Below are 14,717 nucleotides of genomic sequence, written 5' to 3'. Positions count from 1 at the left end.
CGGAACTATTTTGTAACAATATACACTACTGTTCAAAAGTTGGGGTCAGTAATTTTTCCTTTATTTTTTTGAAAGAAAGTAATACCTTTATGCAGCAAAGATGTTTTAAATTGAGGAAAAGTGACAGTTAACACTTACATTGTTAGAAAAGATTTATATTTTGTATAAACGCTCTTCTTTTTAACTTTCTATTAATAATTAAATCCTGAAAAAGTACTACTACTATACTATAGGCTAGCCAACTACTTCGATTTGCTATTGTGTATACATACTTAAGGAATTTGCTACAATAAAAAAAGCAGTAAGGCCTTCTGGCAATATCCAATTAGCATACATATTCAAAGCTGAAGGCAAGCCAAACAAATTTTTTGGTGACTTTGACAGAAGGTTTGATGGAACACGGGCCAAGTGACAGGTGGGTTACCCAGGTGAAAAAAAGTAAATTTATATTTTTAATTTTTAGTAGTCCCGCTTTTTTCGGTATTCTAAAGGCTGTAGAATGTTTGTACATACAAGGCTGACTTTCTACAGGTTACATTTTGCTATATCTTCCTTACTGTATGTATAGTACACAAATTTATGAAAAAAATTACTTTAATTCAACAAATGTTTTTTAGTACATTTGTACATTGTAGTACATTTCAGACTTATTACAGGTAAAATTTTGCCAACATCTCCTTTACTGTACATACAGTACATAATTATTCTAAGAAAACAATTACTGTAATTCAACAAATGGGGTTTTTATGTTCCAAATGTTATAGTACATTCCTAGTGTCCAGACGGAGTTAATACAGCTGAAATTTTGCAAATATAAACCTTACAGTACATACAGTACATAATTATTCTTAAAAAAAAATTGCTGTAATTCACCACAAAGTTTTTTTTATGTTCTAAAAGGTTGTAATATGTTTCTAGTGGTGAGACTAACTCACTACAGTTTAAATTTAGCAAATATCAACCTTACTGTACATGCAGTACATAATTCATCTTTACAAAAACTGTAATTGACCTAAAGAATTTTCTCATGTTCCAAAGGCTGTAATACATTTGTAGTTATGATGCTGACTTACTACAGGTGCGATTTTGCCAATATCTTCCTTACTGCACGTACAGTAGGCCTACATAATAATTCTTAGAAAAAAATACTGTGGTTCACCAAAAAGTTTTTTTTTTCAGTACATAAGGCTGTCATATGTTTGTAGTTACAAGACTGATTTACTACAGGTGAAATTTTGCCAATATCTCCCTTACTGTACATGCAGTACGTCATTCATATTCAAAAACAACTACTGTAATTCAACAAATGGGTTTTTTGTTTTCCAAAGGTTTCAGTATGTTCGTAGTGAACAGACTGACTTTCTACAGGTGACATTTTTACAATAACACCCTTAATGTTTGTACAGCACACAACTATTTTATTTTATTAAAAACTAATTCACCTACAACCTTTTTTTCATGTTCTAAAAGTTGTAGTACTCTCCTAATGGCCTTGGATTTAATAGCAAATTATTAATATTCATTTATGTATGGATGTATGTGGGCGTGTGTGCACTTGTGTTTGTATGTATTGTGCATGCCTAATTATTAGACAAATTGATATTCTGATCATAGTTTTTATTTTAACAAGCACATTTAACAAATTCCACAACACATTAATATTAATAACTACAATTAATTTTATATTTAATATAATATATTTTATATTTAATTTATTAGTGATATATAATTGTCCATGAAGCCTGGAAGTGAAAACATTCATATATCAAGGTGTGCATAATTATTAGGTAGATTTTCTTTTAACAATAAAATGAGGAAAAAAAGTTAAGATTGATGTGGTTTGGAATTTGTAAAATGTGCTTGGTTTAAAATTATGATCTGAATACCAACTTGCCTAAAATGTATGAATGCACTGTACACAGACACACACACACACACACACACACACACACTCTTGCATTTGTGGCTTGCGGGGACTCTCAATAGGTGTAATAGTTTTTATACTATATAAACTGTATTTTCTATCACCCTACACCTAAACCTACCCTTCACAGAAAACTAATGGCAACATTTGAATTTCAGAAAAAACTGTTTTGTTTGTTTTTTAAAAGGCTTAAAAAACAAACAAGTTTTTTTCTGAAATTCAAATGTTGCCATTAGATTTACTGGGGCACAGGAAGTGTCCTCATAAACCATGATTATGTTGTAGTACCCATGACATTATACACATTTGTGTCCTCATAAACCATATATAACACAAAAATAAAAAAATAAAAAAATTAACGAATATGAATATAAATAATCTGCTGTAGAACCAAAAGCCACTATGAGCGTAATACAACCTTAAGGACATGAAAAATGTGAATTAGGTGAATTTTGGTGAATTAGTTTTTAATGAAAATATATGAGTGCCATACAAGCAGTAAGGCTGTTATTGTGAAAATGTAACCTGTAGTAAGACAGTCTGGTCACTAGGAATGTACAACAACCTTTGGAAAAAAAAAAAACACTTTTGGTGAATTTCAGTATTTTTTTCTAAGAATAATTAACCTTTGGAACATAAAAAACCCTTTTGGTCGAATACAGTATATGTATTCGATAATTAATTATGTACTATACAGTAAGGGTGATATTGGCAAACGTTCACCTGTAGTAACTCAGTCTCGCCACTAGGAATGTACTACAATCTTTAGAACATAAAAACCTTTTTTGATGAATTACAGTAATTGTTTTCTAACAATAATTATGTACTGTATGTACAGTAATGGAGATATTGGCAAAACTTCACCTGTAGGAAGTCAGTCTTGTAACTAAAAATGTCCTACAACTAGGGCCGGGACTTGAACGCGTTAATTGAGATTAATTAATTACACAAAAAAGAATGCGTTAATTAAGATTAATTAATTACACACAAAAAATTCCGAATTTTTAATAACTTATTCACTGGATGAGTTTCGGCGGACCGATTATACTGGAGCACCAACTAGCGTTCATGACTTCAGACAACAACAAACCACAACAGTGAACATGAATGAAGAAGCAGACAAGACCACTTTGGTTGGCCCCTTGGAGGGGATATTTTGTTATAAAAAACGAACGGACGGAAGCTAAAGAGCATGGTTGTGTGCAAGCTATGCAACAAGGAATTTGCATATCACTGCAGCACATGGAGCCTCTAAATTGTTTCTAAATATGCTATTGCTACACTTAATGGCAAAAATTGCACTGGTCTGCTAAACTTGGTTGAACAAAAATAAACAATATTTTGTTGCTTAAGCTTATTCAGTCATTATTCAATGGTATACTATAAATCCATGTTAAAAGAAAAATTACTTCTCACTGTTCTCAGGTCAAATATTTATATGCGATTAAAATGCGATTTAATTTTGATTAATTAATTACAAAGCCTCTAATTAATTAGATTAATTTTTTTAATCGAGCCCTGGCACAACCTTTGGAACATAAAAAAATATATACTTTGTGTGTACTGTACATACAATAAGGGAGATATTGTCTGCAGCGACATATTGGTTAAATATTTTCTGTCAGTTTGCCCACAAGAAATTTACTATTGCATTGTAAATATAATTTGTATTAATTATTGGACTTCGTTTTGTACTGAGAGGTAAATTTGCAGGCGGTCCCTAAAGCAGCCTAGGCGAATATCCAGCGAATATCAAACCTAAAACTAACTTTACCACGCTTATGTAAATAACGAAATTAGCGCGCGAAAACAGAGCAATTTAAATACATTATAGAAGTGTACTTTTTTTCCCCTGGGTATCCGTGACAGGCGCGTATAGCAGTGACAGGTGCGCGAATAGCAGTGACAGGTCGAGTGACAGGCGCGTATAGCAGTGACGGATCGAGTGACCGGCGTGTATAGCCGTGACGGGTCGAGTGACAGGCGCGTATAGCAGTGACGGATCGAGTGACCGGCGTGTATAGCCGTGACCGGTCGAGTGACAGGCGCGTATAGCAGTGACGGATCGAGTTACAGGCGCGTATAGCAGTGACGGGTCGAGTGACAGGCGCGTATAGCAGTGACGGATCGAGTGACCGGCGTGTATAGCCGTGACGGGTCGAGTGACAGGCGCGTATAGCAGTGACGGATCGAGTTACAGGCGCGTATAGCAGTGACGGGTCGAGTGACAGGCGCGTATAGCAGTTACGGGTCGAGTGACAGACGCGTATAGGAGTTACGGATCGAGTGACCGGCTATGACCGGCGTGTATAGCCGTGACGGGTCGAGTGACAGGCGCGTATAGCAGTGACGGGTCGAGTGACAGGCGCGTATAGCAGTGACGGGTCGAGTGACAGGCGCGTACAGCATTGACGGGTCGAGTGACAGGCGCGTATAGTGGTGACGGGTTGAGTGACAGGCGCACATAGCGGTGACAGGTCGAGTGGCAGCTGCCACTAGCGGTGACGGGTCGAGTGACAGGTCTCAGTGGCAGCTGCCCCTGCCACGCAAAGATTTTACTCCCTCTCAAATTACATGCAGAGCTACATTTCGATGCAACAATTTGTATATGGCATTATAAGACTTACTGTGCAAAGCTCCCATTTTCGACGCGCAGATTCTCTGCTAGTGCTAACATTAACGTTAGACTCTTCACTCCCGCCAGATTTTGCAGGTGGACTTGCATGCACCGATGGCACAGCTCCATTTGCCAGCCTAACCCACTCTTTTCGTCGAAATCCCATGCGAAATTCCATAAGATCTCCTTGGTTGTAGCTGTCCAGTGTGAAGTGTTTTTCACATACCACCGTGTGTCTTGTCAACGAGGAGGCAGCGAAATTGCTTCTCTTTGCCTGGACGAAACGTATCCAAGCACGGAAATCTTTGTGTTTCTTGTTTGGAAATCGGTGGACCCAATGGCCAGACAAGTTGGAGTTGTTGCATCCAAAACAAACACAAGAATTCACCATTGTGACAACTCAAACCTACTATAACTATAATAACGATAACGACAATCTCTATTTTCTGTTTCCACCTCTCAGACTACGTAAACCCACACTGAGAACCAGGGCTGCAGCGCCTATGTTTGCCTGTCGTTACGTCATATGACGCGTTTTCTGGGAAAAGGCGGTTTTTTGGCGCGTAGCTTAGAATAGGCACTTTTTTTTTTCTTAATTTCTGCCCGTGGGTGTTGTAAAACATATGTATTCTTATGTACGTCTTTTTAAATTTACATTTTCATACAATATTCTGTATAAATTAAGTTATAAAATTATATTGAAAGATGGCCTTTAATGGTACATTTGTGAATGTTGTACCTTAACTATTACTTTATATGACAATGTACCTTTTCAAAGGGTACATATCTGTACCTTTCACCATGCATATTTCATTGTGTACCCTTTTTTGTTGGAAAGGTACTTTTTGGTACTCAGCTGGATACGTTTGTTCCTTTGCTGGCACATTTGTGAAATTTGTACCTTAAAGTACTTAATTGTACCCTCACTGTACCTTTATTTCTGAGAGTGTAGAAAGGACCCCTACAGTCCTGAAAGACAGCGGAGACCAGGACAACTAGAGCCCCAGATACAGATCCCCTGTAAAGACCTTGTCTCAGATGACCACCAGGACAAGACCACAGGAAACAGATGAATCTGACTTTGCTGCAGCCTGGAATTGAACTACTGGTTTCGTCTGGTCAGAGGAGAACTGGCCCCCCAACTGAGCCTGGTTTCTCCCAAGGTTTTTTCTCCATTCTGTCACCGATGGAGTTTCGGTTCCTTGGTTTTCCTTAGTTGGGGACAATTAATATCAAGCGATATCATCGACTTGATTGCACAGAGGGACGATACATCACTGAATCAATGATGAACTGACTTTAACTGAAAGCTGAGTGTTTACTTTTGTCCCTTTGCATTATTACACAGTATTTTCCTATTTAATACTGTAAAGCTGCTATGATGCAGTATTTGATCAATATGACAGGCTTATTACTCATAATACATTGAAAATACAGCTGCAAAAGGTCTTTACTTTTCCATTTGAAATTTGGCACTCACTGTGCATTCATGAAAACTGAAACCGTAATTTTTGTTCAGTGTTTTTGAAACAGTGTTTTTGTTCAAGATTTGCAATTGTGTTTGGATTATGTCACAATTTGTCACATGTGGAAATGCAATTCAAAATATAATTTGCAATTCCTTTTGAAAATTGTCCTTCCATAGACAGGCTCTATAGCAGAGTACACTGCTCTCAGGTGCAGATCTCTGCTTCAAAGCTTAAGTGTTTGACAATAGTTCACCTAAAAATGAAAATTGTCAATAATTATTCACCCTGGTCTGAAAGCTCTCGAATTTCATCAAAAATATCTTAACTTGTGTTCTAAAGATGAACTAAGGTCTTAGGGGTTTGTAACGTGAGGGTGAGTAATACAGTAAATGACAGAATTTACATTTTTGTGTGAACTATATGTTGAACTACCCTAAGCAGTGCACATCTACCTACATAGGAGTCTTTATATACTTGATATAAATTTTAGGACATCTTTAAATTATTTTAAATTTAAATTTAAAAATTGTTAATTGTAAATGTCATTTCACTATGTATTTAAATAGCTAAACATGTCAAAATGTAATAGTTAAACGGCTAGACACAGGTCATTCAGAAATAATTTATTGCAACTGTATTTCTGTTGTTTTTTTGTTTTGTTTTTTGCATTTGCATTTGCTGGAAACAAAAAAAAAGGGAAAATTGCATGTTGTTTGTCATTGGAACAAATTTGTGAATGTCAGATGGCATTAAAAAAATTTTTTTACCAGCCTAAATAACCTGTATTCTTCCATTATTTATTAATCCATGATTGCTTTAAGCAAAAGTGAAATTATGAGAATAACCCAGCAAGAATAACCCATAACCATAAAAATGCAAACACACAAATGGTAAAAATGACTCCATCTTGGGTTTTCTCAATAACCCAGCATGCTGGGTTAAAATGTGTAAACCAGCATGCTGGGTTACTTTAACGTGTTCTGTCCAATATTTACCCAGCGCTGGGTTGCCAATTGTGTTATTTTTAACCCAGCCATTTTTAGAGTGTTGACATTGATAATAGCCTACTGCATAACACTCATAAAATCCAATGACTCAAATTATATTAAATATAACATTACATTCATAACAGTGCATGACATTCGTAACATGCTACCAAATTCATAACATTTACTGTTTTAATGTTCATAATATTAAATAATATAATGTTAATTATAAATGACATTCATAATAATACTGTCAGGGAAAAACGGGGCTGGATTCAGTTGCGGGTTACACTGAGCTTTATTGAAAGCAGATGAGAAAAGGCAGATGAGTATCGTTCCCACAGTTTAGCTCGTTCGACATCCGAGACCCAGAGAAATGAGAGCTGGAATCTTCTAGGAGTACTGCATTCGTGAGAATAAGAGGCAGAGCAAAACAGCAAAAGACACTGGAGCCTAAAGACAAGACAAGACGAGTACACAGACCAGCTCGAGCTATTGGTAAGTTACAACAGTCTGGCAATGGACAGAGAAACACAAGGAATTATAAAGGGAAGAAATTAGAAGAAAATTGAGAACGCTGGCGAACAATTAAGGTTAACAACAGAGAAACAAGGAAGGCGGGGAAAACTCAAATCAAACAGGCAGACGCAGTGAGCTGTCAAACCATCCAAACACACATTCACAACCCCAAAAGGCAGGTGATTAGCCCCGAACCCTGACAAATACATGCCTTTCACACATGACATTCAAATATGCTAAAACAATAATATTAAGTAACATTCACAAACATTTGTGAAATTTACAACATTGCATAACTATCATGTAGCGAAAATAACATTATTTGGCATTCATACATTATATAACATTCATCACATTGATATTCATGGTATAATATTTTTCATCATAATATATAACATCATAGCACTCATAACACCACGTGACTCAAAGATTAATGTAGCAAGCATAATATCACATGACACTGTAACATTAAATTACACATTCAGTAAATCATGACATAACATTACATGACATTTACAATAATACATGATTTTCATAACACGATACATAAACCATTACATGACTCAGTATACAACATTCCTAATATCTTATGACACTCAACATACCGGTAATATTCACGACATTCAAAATAATACTCTGCATAAAACTGCATCCTTTATCCTAATAATTAAATTAAATTAATTGAATTAATAATTAAAGTATTAGAATAATTTCTCTAAGATTGTAGGATACGTGCTTGGGAAATATAGCAATTATTGTGTCATTTTAAATGTTAAAGAAGTAAAAATGTATGCTTTGTTACACTTTAATGCAACATAGTGACTAAGCAAGTTTTAACAGCAGCCCTCTGTGGTCTGTGGCCTGTGTAAATGTCCATATGCACTGACAGTAAAGGGTAGAGCTCGTCACACACACACACATACTGGTCTCCATGTATTGTCTACCCCTACTTCTCACACTTCCTGTATTTTTAGATTTTCAAAAACATCATGTATAATTTATTAGATGTTTTCATTGTGGGTACCAAATCACACACACTGGTTTCCACTGGTTTTGTTTTTTCTTTTTCTTATTTTTTATTTATTTTTTTACTGTGCAATATGTATATTCTATCCTCTACCCTTTCTGTGTTTTTAGATTTTCACACACACACACACACACACACACACACACACGTTTGTTTTTGTGGGGACATCCAATAGGCGTAATGGTTTTTATACTGTACAAACTGTTTATTCTATGGCCCTAAACCAACCCTACACCTAACCCCCACAGGGAACTTTGTGCATTTTTACTTTCTCAAAAAAACTCATTCTGTATGATTTATAAGCGTTTTGAAAAATGGGGACATGGGTTATGTCCTCATAAGTCACCCTCTCCTTGTAATACCTGTGTCATACCCATGTCATTATACAGAGTTGTGTCCTGATATGTCACAAAGACAAGAGCACACACACACACACACTCACACATTTGATCGGTCTGTACTGATTCAGTGACCAGGGACTCATGATCATGTGATCTATGTGTCCCAGATTGTGTGTGCAGAGGTCACTCATGGATAAAACATCCTCTCTTGTGAATTCCACTTTACAAACAGCTACTTTTAAAACCTTTATCCAGGTTGAACATTGACTTGGGATGTGGAAGTTTTGAAAATTTTTTTTAGTTTCAAGAATCTGGCTGTAGTTGAGATTTAAGTTTGCGCTAATTCGGGTTGTTTCGAACCCCTGCAGACAGTCGGTCAGAACTGTGTAATGACATCAATGGTAATGAATTCACTCTGCAGACTCCAAATCTCTTTGAATGATTTACTGATGATAATTTCAAAAGTAACAGGTGTGGTTTCTGGAACAAAATACAGATATAAACTTAAATGAGTGATTACATTAATTTACTTTAACATTTAGAAGTGATAGGCAATACTCTTTACAAATATGAATAACCATATATGTGAGCGGTTAATGCCAGTACTAGGAAAACAATAGACAGTTATACTATGTAAGGCCACAAGATGGCGCCATTGGCACATTTATAGTGACTGAACACATTCAAACCAATGATAGCATGTAATCATAAATCACTAATAATCTAACACATTGTCATATTCTACTGTAAATAGCAGGTATTACTTGCAGTAGCTATTATGATAATAGAGCAAAGAATAACAGGATGGCAGCAGTATTTAAATAATGCAGATAACACAATTTCCTATGACGCGATGGCGCTAGATACATCCGAATCGCGGCAAGAACGATCAGCATAATTCTGAGGAAAAAAACTAACAAAATACACTTACTTTCTATTCACGCACACAATATTACATCAGTAATATTCAGATACTGCCAACAAACGTGCGATAAAGTGGAGTCATCTCAAAACGATCGCGTTCATTGTCTCTGCTCGTTGCACCTGCTTTTTCTCCTTACCACGAGACCAGTGATGACGTTGAAGAGTGCGATTGGTCAACTAACAGAGGAGCCTTTTGAACAGCCGCCCCCGAATTCAAAGCTTGAATTCGCACATCTTCCAAAAGGGTTTAACCTATAGTAGGTTATTCCTAATCAAGCAGGACTGGAAGTTTGATAAGACGGGATACTGGTCGAGTGTACAGTTTTTTCTTAACCTCTACCGTGACTGACCTCACCCTTGAGTCTACTCCTGGGAACACTTCTGTGATTTTTCCCACTGGCCACAACGCCCGAGGCAGTTGAGGGTCAACAATCATCACCACTTCGTCTACTTGCAGATTCTCTTTATTTAACCTCCATTTCTGGCGAGCTTGGAGACTAGGCAAGTAATAGCTGATGAAATGTCTCCAAAAATGATCAGCCAAGAGTTGGCTGTGTCGCCAACGGCGACGACTCAGCACATCCGACTCCTGATAAACCACCTGTGGCAAAGAAGCATCTCTGCGTCCGATGAGAAAGCAGTTGGGAGTTATCGGGTCGATATCTGATATATCTGAAGAGGTGTAACCCAGAGGTTTTGAATTCAAGATCCCTTCAATTTCAGTTAAGACTGTTCTCAAGACCTCTTCCGTCACAGTCTGCGCCCCTATGGTAACTCGTAGAGCCGTTTTAATTGAACGGATCTCCCTCTCCCAGCATCCACCAAAGTGAGGCGCTCCTGGTGGATTGAACACAAACTTGATTTGTTGGGCAGCCAGGTTACGTTGAAGTTCACTGTGCAAGGCAGCAAAGGATTCTTTCAACTCCCTTTCCCCACCCTTGAAGTTAGTGCCTTGGTCACTTAACAATTCATGTGGTTTTCCTCGTCGCGAGATGAATCTTCTCAAGGCCATCAGGAAGGAGTCTGAATCTATACTGGTTAGGTAATCAATGTACACCGCCCTGGTTGTCAAGCACTTGAATAATATGCCCCATCTCTTCTCATTTCGACGTCCAATCTTGATTGTGTAAGGACCAAAGCAGTCCATGCCAGTTGAGAAGAAAGCAGGTTTGAAGAGCTGTTGTCTTGCAAGTGGCAAGTCAGCCATACGGGGGACTTCTGGTTGACCCTTCCATCTTCGACACTCTACGCAGTGTCGTTGGTGGCGCCGAACTGCTTCACGTCCTCGCAATACCCAGTAGGTCCTCCTTATCTCTGCGAACACCCGTTCTGGTCCAGGATGGTGCAGCCTTTCATCATAATCTTTGATAATGAGTCTGGTCACAGGATGCTGAGGGGCAAGGAGGATAGGATGAATTAAATCCAGATCTGTCTCACTGCGACGTCTCAGGCGCCCACCCACACGAATGAGTCCAGTGGTAGGGTCAAACTCAGGAGAAAGAGAAGCAAGCCTACTCGTACCTGATACCGGTTTCCCTAACTGCAATTGGGCCACCTCAACAGCGAAAGAGTCTATCTGAATCTGACGAAGCACTAATAACTCTACCTCCCTCCGTGTATCAGCGCATGAGAGTTTTGCCGCCCCGTGAAGCTGCTGACTGCATGCCTCAAGTAACTCAGTTAACGTGTCATATTGCTGTGGATTCGGCATGGATAGCACTGTAGTTGATCCACAGAAAGCAGACTGTCTTAACTCGTTACTTTGCCCATCAGTTGGCACGGAGGGTTGATTGGGCCAATTTGCTAGTGGCAGTTTAAGAAAAGAAGGCCCTTGAATCCACTGGCTTCCTTCAACAAGGTCACAGAGGTGTTTGCCTCGTGTTATGTCATCCGCAGGATTGTCTTCTGATCGTATGTGCTGCCATGTTGCATTTGCTGTGAGTTCCTGTATTTCCGCCACCCGTGTCCCCACAAACACTTTGTAACGGCAAGAGCTTGACAACAGCCAGGTGAGCACAGTCATGGAATCCGACCAGAGTGTTAAGGAACAGATGGGAATAGTGAGTTCGGTGACAAGGACCTTGGAGAGCTGAGCACCACTGAGAGCTGCACATAACTCTAGGCGTGGGATGGACTGCTGCTTTCGGGGTGCAACACGTGACCTAGCAGCCAGGAATACAACTTCAACTTGGCCTTCTTGGTTCTCTGTACGCAAATAGGCTACAGCCCCATAAGCCTTCTCTGAAGCATCACAGAACACGTGTATATCACGCCTGCTAGAAGGGAGGTCCATTTTTGAACTGGAATAACACCTCGGCAGCGAAATCTTCTCCAGATCACTCAACTCTTCCTCCCACAATCTCCATAACCTGAGCAGATCCTCTGGAAGCTGCGGGTCGTCCCAGTCACGCTTTTTATCCCATAAGCGTTGCACCAGTATTTTCGCCCTAGTGGTATATGGGATAATGTATCCAAGAGGATCATATTGGCTAGCTAGAACCCGATAGATGCTGCGCATAGTTACTTTAGAGCAGTTCACAACCCGATGTTTGTAGTGCAAGGTGTCAGACTGACACTGCCAGTGAAGGCCAAGTGTGGATTCAGGGGTTACTTGCTGACCCTGACTAAGCCAGAGCTCACAGCTGTTAGATCTTGATTCAGGTGGCAAGTGAGCGATCACAGATGGGCAATTGCTGGCCCACTGCCGTAATTCAAAACCTCCTTCAGCTAGGAGGGAACAGAGCTGATCGACAAGTTCTTTAGCCGCATCTTTGGTGGTGAGACTGTACAGGCAATTGTCAACATAAAATGACTTCTCGATAACTTCCCTCACCTGGTCGTCTGGTTGACTGTGGTCTAGCACATGCTTCTGCAGGGCAAACGTGGCACAACAGGGGCTACATGTAGTACCGAAAGGAAGCACCTGCCACTGGTAAACATCTGGTGCTTGCTCTAATGCCATGTCTCTCCACAGAAACCGAAGTAATGATTTGTCTTCAGGGAGCAGCCTCACCTGATGAAACATCCCTCGGATGTCGCTACTTATGGCTATAGAGCGTTCCCTGAAGCGAAGTAACACGGCTAACAGGGTAGAACTCAAAGTGGGACCTGGAAGGAGCAACTCGTTCAAATTTTGACCCTGGTACTGAAATGAGCAGTTGTAAACAACACGATTTTTGCCGTTATGCTGGACCATGTGGTGGGGGATGTACCATGATTCTTGTTTACCATCTACTTCACATGGTCGCAGTTTCTCTACATAGCCAGCATTCTTAAGCCTTTCAAATTCGGTTCTGTAAGCCAGGGCTTGTTCAGGGTACTTTATCAGCTTCCTCTCAATGTTCCTTAGCTGCGGTAGTACAGCTTCTTTGGGCATATGCAAAGTTGGCATGTTTTGGACTCGAAGGAGCGGTGTAGCATACCGCATGACCCCATCCACATCAACTCTCACTGTTCTCTCTTGAAGGAGTTTGATGGCCTCCTGATCAAGCTTTGATCGCATCACTAATTTCTCACTTTGATAAGGGATTACGTCCATCTGCCATAGCTTTTCTACTTGAGAGAACAGCTCAGAATTGGATGAGATAGCAGTAAAGAGGCACTGATGAGAGTTGAGCCCACGTTTGACTTCGTGTGTAGGGCCTTGAAGTGTCCAGCCTAACTGAGTTCTGACGGCAGCAGGTCCACCTGGTGGGCCTAGTAGGACAGGCTCGATGGGGGTGACTAGATGTGGGCAGTCTGAGCCAATTAGCAGTACTGGCTGTACTCTGTCTAGTTGCTGCAGCGGCAATCCCGCTAAATGTCGGTACCTCTTTTGAAGAGCTGCTACAGGGTAAGTTTGCTCAGCAAGACCAAGCCTTTCGGCAGTGAAAGCACCTTGAATAGGGAATTTCTTGTGTCGATTCGTGACTGGAGACACAGTGAATGAGACTGCCGCCCCATGAAGAACCTGTTGGTCTTGCCTCACTGTTCGTAATATAAGGTCCTCAGGCTGTCCCTTGAGCTCTAACTGCTGTGCTGCTGGGTGGAGCAGTATGGTCCTCTCAGACCCATCGTCTAACACAGCATACGCTTCAATCGATTTGTCACCATTGGTGATAACAACTTTGCTCACCTTGAGGAGAACCTTGCGGCTGTAGATCGGGCGATCTACATACAGGATGTCGTTGGTGGTGTTAACCAAGCAGGAACTTTCCTTTGTGTCTTTCTCCGTTGTATCCTCCACAGACCATTCGTTCACATCATGCAGTATGAATAGATGCTTCCTATTGCATGTCTTACAGGGGGTTTTCAAGTTGCATTTCGAGGCATGATGACTACGTCCGCAGCACCAGCACCGATTGTTCTTACGAATCCAGCTTTCCTTTTGCTCCTTGGATAGCTCTTTGAAATTGGAACACCCATTCAGGAAGTGATTGACACTGTCACAGTAGGGGCAATATGCTTGTGACCTTCCCTTAAATCTGGCAAATTTAGAGGTTCCCTCTGGGGCAGGTGCTCGAGTTTCATTCCTACTCATATGTTTCTCTGTGCTTAGCAGTATAGAGGTTGGTTTCCTAGTAGATCTTGAGTCATGCTCGAAGGAGCGGCGCTCTCTTTTCTTACTGCTGAATTCTAGTGGGAGACTTGTCATCCTGGAGCCCTCATCTTGAACTTGGAGCTCATACTCCAACCAGTTAGAGAAATCAATGAGAGTAGGTATGGTTACTCGTAATGGGTGTATGTATCTCTTGAAACTTGTTCTCAGTTCGTGAGGGAGTTTGCATTGAAGCCTTGACACATGCGACCCACAGTCTAATTCAACCGTCCCCTCAGGCCCCAGTTGCTCTAACATGCTCACCAGTGAACGCACACGGAGTGCAAACAGCTTAAAAGCCTTAACGTCTCCAGTTCTGATGTTAGGGCCGTCC

General features: G+C 40.0%; 1 protein-coding gene and 1 long non-coding RNA gene across 3 annotated transcripts in view; one reads left to right on the top strand and one right to left on the bottom strand.

Moving 5' to 3' along the window:
• The window catches only part of LOC132155939 (uncharacterized), a 316,158-nt gene that overhangs the window by 22,518 nt on the left and 278,923 nt on the right, over window positions 1-14,717 (top strand). The gene's annotated exons all lie outside the window — the stretch shown is intronic.
• The window catches only part of LOC132155938 (serine/threonine-protein kinase pim-2-like), an 82,121-nt gene that overhangs the window by 57,443 nt on the left and 9,961 nt on the right, over window positions 1-14,717 (bottom strand). The gene's annotated exons all lie outside the window — the stretch shown is intronic.

This window comes from Carassius carassius, chromosome 13 (genome assembly GCF_963082965.1).
Source record: "Carassius carassius chromosome 13, fCarCar2.1, whole genome shotgun sequence".
NCBI lineage: Eukaryota > Metazoa > Chordata > Actinopteri > Cypriniformes > Cyprinidae > Carassius > Carassius carassius.
Note: the sequence above shows the minus strand (reverse complement) of the source record. Positions and strands in the feature narration are given on the sequence as shown.